The sequence below is a fragment of the Larimichthys crocea genome, chromosome III (genome assembly GCF_000972845.2).
Source record: "Larimichthys crocea isolate SSNF chromosome III, L_crocea_2.0, whole genome shotgun sequence".
NCBI classification, from domain to species: domain Eukaryota; kingdom Metazoa; phylum Chordata; class Actinopteri; family Sciaenidae; genus Larimichthys; species Larimichthys crocea.
Genome location: NC_040013.1, coordinates 15,091,062 through 15,098,424, shown reverse-complemented (window position 1 = coordinate 15,098,424; position 7,363 = coordinate 15,091,062).

The following is a 7,363-nucleotide window of genomic DNA, read 5'->3' as shown; positions in this document are numbered from 1 at the left end:
CAGTAGGAACAGGACCCTGGACTATACGCAATGCACTCCGAAGACACAACACAAACACTGAAATTCTTTAAATGTCCTCAGATAGCATGATCCAGAGAGCCTGGATCCTCCCAAGGTTTCTTCCCTCAGGGGGAGTTTTCCCTTGCCACAGTTGCCAGACATTAATTTTGGTAAATATAGACAGCTGTAAATGTGCATTTGTTATGATTATATTACTTATGATCAAAAACTAGCAAGTTGACGAGCCAAACAGCCAAACATCGAGCAAGTGCAACAGCACAAAACACAGTAGCCAGCTAAAATTATTAACTAGTCCAACCGCAACAGCTCGGCGTCTGTCTTTCAGCCTTTTATTTCACAAAGCTCTCAGCAACAAGTGAAAGTCAAATTTACTCTTGTCGAGCAACTTCTTGTTCAATCACTCTCTTTTTCTCTTTTATCCTTCACTTCTTGTGCTCATTCTGGTGTTTCTCCCTGTGTGAAGATCTTCCTGGAATTCAAAATGACAAAAGACAAAAAACATAAAACTGATAAGATATCATCATGTTGACAAAGGACACTGAGCACACCTCCACTAAAAAAACAGCTAGTTGTAACACTGAGGGGCAGTTTTGGAAAAACGTTTCATCAAAAGTTTGTTGATTTTACAGCACTTTAATAACATCTACTCACAAATCCATCTGAAGTCAAGACGGATGATTCTTTTTTTTTCTTATAATATAATCATGATTATGTCCAAAAGGCAAGTATTATAAGTTGTAATTTCTTGTCATCATGGTTTCCAAGTCCAGACTAGCCCAGACAGTGAAAACACCTTTTAAGTGAAGGAAAGGCTGTCTATTCACAAAATATACACTGTCTACCAGCTCTGCATCCCGATAAGGTGTTTGTATAACACAGAGGAAGTCAGTAAGTCCCCAATGGTGCTTGCTAATGGTACAAGCAGAGAAAAGCTGTGCAGACACAGATAACAGATGAGAAACACACCAAATGTGAAACAGCAGAGTGAAATAACAACCTCAGGTGGGAAACAAGAGCTCTATAAAAGCACATAAATTCACCATAATATGAATTCAAGGACTAGTATAAAGAATGATGAGGATTAAAACTGCTCTTGTGACATGGGACTCTTTTTCATCTTCAAGAGTTTCGAGTAGTGTTAACAATCATTTACTACACTGGCTCTGATCCTGACATTTGGTTAAACTTTGCAGAGACATGAAAGGGTGTCTCAGAGTATAAATGTTCAAGTGTTTTAGTATTTGTGTGTTATGCCCAATGAAGTAGTGCAGCAAGGCCAAGGTTTGCCCTTCATTGGATGGGCAGAGTTGGAAGACCCAGAGTGTGTGTGTGTGTGTGTGTGTGTGTGTAGGTGTGTGTTTGTGTTTGTGTGTGTGTGTGTGTGTGTGTGAGGCAGTAACGAAAGGTGTAAAAATACCATGCCGCTCCAAGATAAACCCTCTCTCCCACGGTCTGACATTTACAGAGGGCTGGAGCGTGGGAGTATGTTAGGGGGTTGCCCTGTGAGTGTGTTCTCGTGCATGCTGTTTGTGTGTGAGGTTTCCCTCCACCTAAGAGAAAAGCTCTATTGATGTAATCTGGTGCTCCTGTGCCCGTGTCAAGTGTGCCCAGGGTCAGAAGGAAACTCTGGGATTTTCCACAGGTATACAGCTATGTATGTGCGTGTGTGTTTGCATGTTTTCCATGTTTGCATAGAAATGTGTGACGTTTTAAAGTGTGTGATTCACACGTAATTGAGAGGGGAAATCTGTTTTCATGCCGCAGAGCTGTAGGAGGGGGGTGGATGCCCCTCTGTAGGCCCCCGTGTTGGAGGAGGATGTCTCTGAGTAACAATGAATCATAGTGAGTGTACATGGGCTGAGATCCCTTAACATATAGCTTTTTAAGGAAAAACTTAGGTTGTTACAGCTTCGCAAACCAGTGTGAAAAAATCTAATCGAATACTGAAGTAGCTAATAGATTTTTAGTTGTAACAAAACTCTCACAGGAGTCAGAAAAAAGACATTTTGATGTAATGACAGTCATCTACTGAGAAATAATCATAGAGCATCGCATGGCTATAATTATATGAGCCATGTAAAGTGGAATTGTTAGTGCTAAAAAAAAAGGTTTATGTGGAAATATGAAATATGGGCTTTGTTTAAAATCATTCTCTAAGTCACTTCTCCCTATGCAAACTCCATAGTGTGCTTTAAAATGTGCATTGAATTGGTGGATCATCATCATCAACGGTGAAAAAAAAATTATATCATTTTTTGCATGTTTTGGGAATATTGTCAGGAAATAGTGCACATGCCGTGGACTCCTTTGGTGTGATTGCTTGATTATTTTTTTACAGCATTATATACTGCATAAAAACTTGCATTATATAGTAAAAAGAGAATGATTTTAGACACAAAACATATTCAGTTTAAAGTTGAATTACCATGTGTTTAAATATCTGCATCATCACTTCTGCACATGCGGACTAAACATTTACATTTACTAATGTAACAAATTTGCATGTGGCTTGAGTTCATAAAAAGCAGAGAGAAAAAAGCTTTGAAACATCTAAGCTGTTCTTTCCTTCAAACTGCCGTGTTTGACATTTTCATGTCCAACACAAACAGCCCTTAACCATCAGCCTTTGCTGCAGCCTTGTCACCCTTTCCAGTAGGCCCCCGCCAGAGTCCTGTCAGGTGAATAAAATATGACCTTTGGCAGTGTACATCTGATAAAGTTCCTCACTTTACGTGGTGACAGTCTGTATTGGAGTAATTTACTGGGCTTCAATAAAGGAGCACTCAGCTCCTTTACTTCTCCTCTGGCTCAGTGGTTTGTGACAGGCGGGCAAGTGGAGGAGCGGCCCAGTCACTGACCCGCCATGGTTGATGTTCATCACAGTGACACTGACCTACTTAACTGCCATCTCCTCTTGGATGTCAAAGAAATCACTGCCTGACATTTGGTATAAAGCTTGGTCAATATTAGTCAGGCATGACAAATAATAACCTGCACCCCCCCACCCTGATAACAGCGACTACTGGCTAAATAAAAGAGAACAGAGAAAAATGACTCTTTACGGGATAGTCCCTATGTCTTATCCTGCATCTGATTGGTGTTGTCTTTCAGACGGTAGGTTCATTTGCTCTGTGCTCAGAGCACACACATGCCTAAGTAGAGGCCATCAAAGCTAACGTCTCAACTTAAATCAGACACAGATTGATGGTGGTGAGGCAAAGAAGGCTTCTCTGCCGTGTACTTAGTAAGAGGCGAATGTGGGAGGCAGTGACCCGGAGCAAAGGTCTCATCAGTGCCTGTCCCTGTCTGAGGCCCCTCTGCCTGTCAAAGTCACATTTTAATCGCAAACATAATTTGAATTTACACTAATGAATACAAATGACTCCCAGGACTCCACAAGCTGAGAGTAATAAATTATTATCGCCGCTAACAATCGCGTTTCTGAAGCCCTTTTTCAATTAGCCGCCCCTGTGGAGATGATCATGGAGGGCCTGCTCAAATGAAGATAAACGATGCCCCTTGCAACGCCGTGCGTCTGCTCTTCTGATTTAATAGCTTTCTAATTCAGGAACATCTTCGACGTGACGAGGCGTGAGGCTTTTTTTTAATGTTTCCAACCAGAGCTTGATGAGAAAGTCAGTTAATTGAAAGCAGGTGTTAATCAACCTTGCTCTGATGTGGCGTGTGATTTAGGAGGGAGTTTGACAAAGAGAAGATCGTCCTTGCCACTCAGTGGCACAGACCATTCAGTTCACAAGGAGGACTTTTGCTGCACTCTGCAATATTTGTAGAATTGTCCATTTTCCATTTAATCAAATATCTCTATCACATGATTTTCTTTTCTCTTTAACTCATCTTAGATTTGACAGATTCTAACTGCTAGAGGATTCGCACATATATGCATGTCATTAATCCTACATTTAGCCAAATTTCAATTTATCGTTTTGTTTTTTTGGTTACCAAAGTAGTCCATCCTGTACAGAGCATCTACAAACTCAAAGTTTATGCTCATTGACAGGTACTCATTTATTCTGGTTTCTTGGAGAGGTCACATGATAATTATGTTAAATTATGGTTGTGGAAAAAGATTTTTCCTGAGCTCTGTTGGTGGACTTGCTGCTCTAGCGCACACAAGCTAAACACCAAAAATACAATATTGTTCAACTTCTCTGCACTTTTACAATGACAGCTGTAGTTGTGTCACTAAAATACATAAGTGGCCAACTGGCATCTTATTTCAGACAAAATGCTACACAATGTTCTGCATCCATTCTCTCCATCCAAACATTTTCAGCACATGGACTTTATACCACAGTAAGCTCAGACTTTTACACACAGATCTGTGCTCCTCAGCATTAGAACACTGTTTATATTAAACAAGGTCTATACTTCTTTAGGGAAAAATGCTAGTGTGATAGAGGTGAGGAAGATACGTTAAGTATCAATACAAAGTCTTTGAATATCAATCCTAATACATAAGATAGATTCCAAAAATAATGGATTCAACCACATTCTGGGTATGTGAACACCATCACCTCATCAGGACAAATAATTCACACAACAAACCTTTTTGTTATTTACCACTAGATATCGTCTTATGTTTTAACATACAACTCATTAAGTAATTTAACATTGTAATGCAAATGCATTAAAAACATTAAAAGTTTCATGATGCATTTGCTTCATACATCATAATACATCATGTGACAGCTTTATGTCCTGTTCGGTCTGTATTGTTATTAGTTGTTGTAAAACTGTCTGACAATGAGGTTTTAATTTCCGTAAGACTTTAGCCACTCAAGAACTCCTCCCTTGGCAAATTGACTTGACTCTTTGACACAAAAGAACCAACAGAAAACGCACTGCTGGATTCACTTACTGAACACGATAGATATATGTATTTCTAAAGAATTATGATTACAGGCCAAGCTGTAAAGTGTATTGATGTGGTGTGTAGTTTATCTTGTTTGTTTTATAATTTTCAGACACAATAGAACAGACCAGGAAATGACATGCGCTCACTAGATAACTAACAGTCTCAGAAAATTAAATCCGTTTCACAAAGCACCACTGGATGTAATTCTAGACCCCATTGCAGCGCACCACAGAAAAGCCAATGGTGAGCCCAGCTATCCCTTTACATAACCAACTTAAAATAATTACAAGTGAACATACAAGACAAGACCCTAATCATAATCGGCTTCCTTTGACAAGTCTGTGGTTTTTGAAAGTCTGGAAAGCCACAAAAGTGACATTCTGCTCAGAGAGGGGATGAATGGCTCTCTGTGTCTCTGTCAGCGGGCTGTCAACACAGAGGAGCCTATGGGGTCGACTTACAAAGGGCATGGTCAACAACAACTCAACGAAAAACACATTAATGCTCATTTATTTTGCTGCTTGAAACCCAATCAAATCCCACATTTTGGCATACAGAGACAGTTCAGTTCCTTGAACACAGCTGCCTGCGGTGTAATACAATTAGTTTATGTAGCATAGGGAAACTTTTAGAAGTGTTTTAGGCTCTTTTACTGTGTTGATGACAGTGAGGCATTTGCTGACTTCCACCTTATATAACACACAGGTACATCAACATCATCTTCCATTGTCTGCTCGTGTAGAAAAGTCAAAACAGAAATGTCATTTTGAGCTCATTGTTTTGTTTTTTTGGCCTGAAGCTCAGCTCTGGTTCAATCTCACTGCTGTCACAGTGTTGCTTATGACTATAGCAGTCAGATATTTCCCTCACGAGTGGGTGGAGATAAAAAAACGGGACCAGAAGAGTGAATACTGGACTTCACATTCATGATGTGGCCAAAAACACAACTGCAAATAAATTAAAAATGTCTCTCCATAACTGCTGTATACAGTAGATAAGTAGCTATTGGCTAACATGTTTGACATGTCATCGTAAAGGTGATGATGGATCTGTGATGTACAGTATGAGTGAGTGTTGTGTTCATAACTTGCTTCTGCTGCCCCAAAAGTGTTGAAAAAATCTAATAAATAAATACATTTTAAACCCATTGTTTAGCCAAAAAATGAATTGTCACAGAGCTAAAACATGCATGCAACATGCAACAAGCATGGCTTTCACGGGACAACCACAATATTTTACATGAGATCCAAAGACCACACATTAATGTGAATGTTGGTGTGTTACATGGCAACTAATCCCTAGAAAAAAGCTGATGTTTTTACATGTGATTTCTTACAAATGGGAACCATCTAAAAACTGGTTAGGGTTTCTGATAGGTCTCTGATAGTTATTAGCTCAAGCTTAATCTTGCTGGTTGATCAGAAAACACGCGCTGGAATTCATCCTTGTGTTTTTCTGGGAATCCCAATGGTCTATGACGGGGCCTATTTTGCAAGCATCCTGCAGGGTAATAACTCTCAGACCTCTTGAGCTTAGCTGTAGTGGGAGGTACATACTTAACCTCTTAGAACCTAAAAGACATTTCAGGGGAAGAAACTGTGACAAATGCATGGTGTGCCCCCTGACTTTATCTTAACCTGCAGAACTTTTATTTTAAATTCTCGTCAAGATCCCAAAGTCTCTATTATGGCAGGCTGTAATACAGAAAAGGTGAATTAAGTGATGCAAGAGACTATCTAGGATTTTCCATGTTTCACTCTAGTTTGAAGGATGGAGCTGCATCAGTCACACGCACACACAAAAACACATAAATTCTTGCAAGGAGTCATTTGCCTGTTAAAAATTCAAGGTGAAATCTGACAGGAGGGGACAGGGAGGCAGTGAAGGAGGAGGATGGAACATTAGGAAGGTGGTGGGGGTAAGAAATTGTGTGTGTGTGTGTGTGTGTGTGTGTGTGTGTGTGTGTGTGTGTGTGTGTGTGGAAGCAGCACATAATTTGTGTGCTATTTTTAATCAGTACACAGAGAAACAGGCTTGTGTCTGTGAGACCAGCAGTGAGCAAGAGGATTTACTGAGAGCATATGAGCTCATTTCTACACGTACTTCACACCTTTAAATCACACTCTGACTGAACGGCCTTCTGTTAATGACTTTACCACCAACTTTGTTCCCACCTCTCTACATCCTCCTTGCTGCAGTACTGTCAGAACCTGCATACACATAGTACAGAAGATATTCTTCCCTGATCCTTGATCATATTCCTCTAATCCAGCCGTTATCAGCTGACTTTGGGGTGCAACAGATTTTCACCCTCCCTGCTATCACCTTTAAGCAAATGAGCCAGCCAGTAATTCTTCCCCTGACATGTGGTTTGAAATTCAGAGGACAACTGTTTAATAAAATAATACAATCGTTAATGTGAATGGGCCTTGAATAACCGAGTTTCTGTCACCCCTATCATAACTT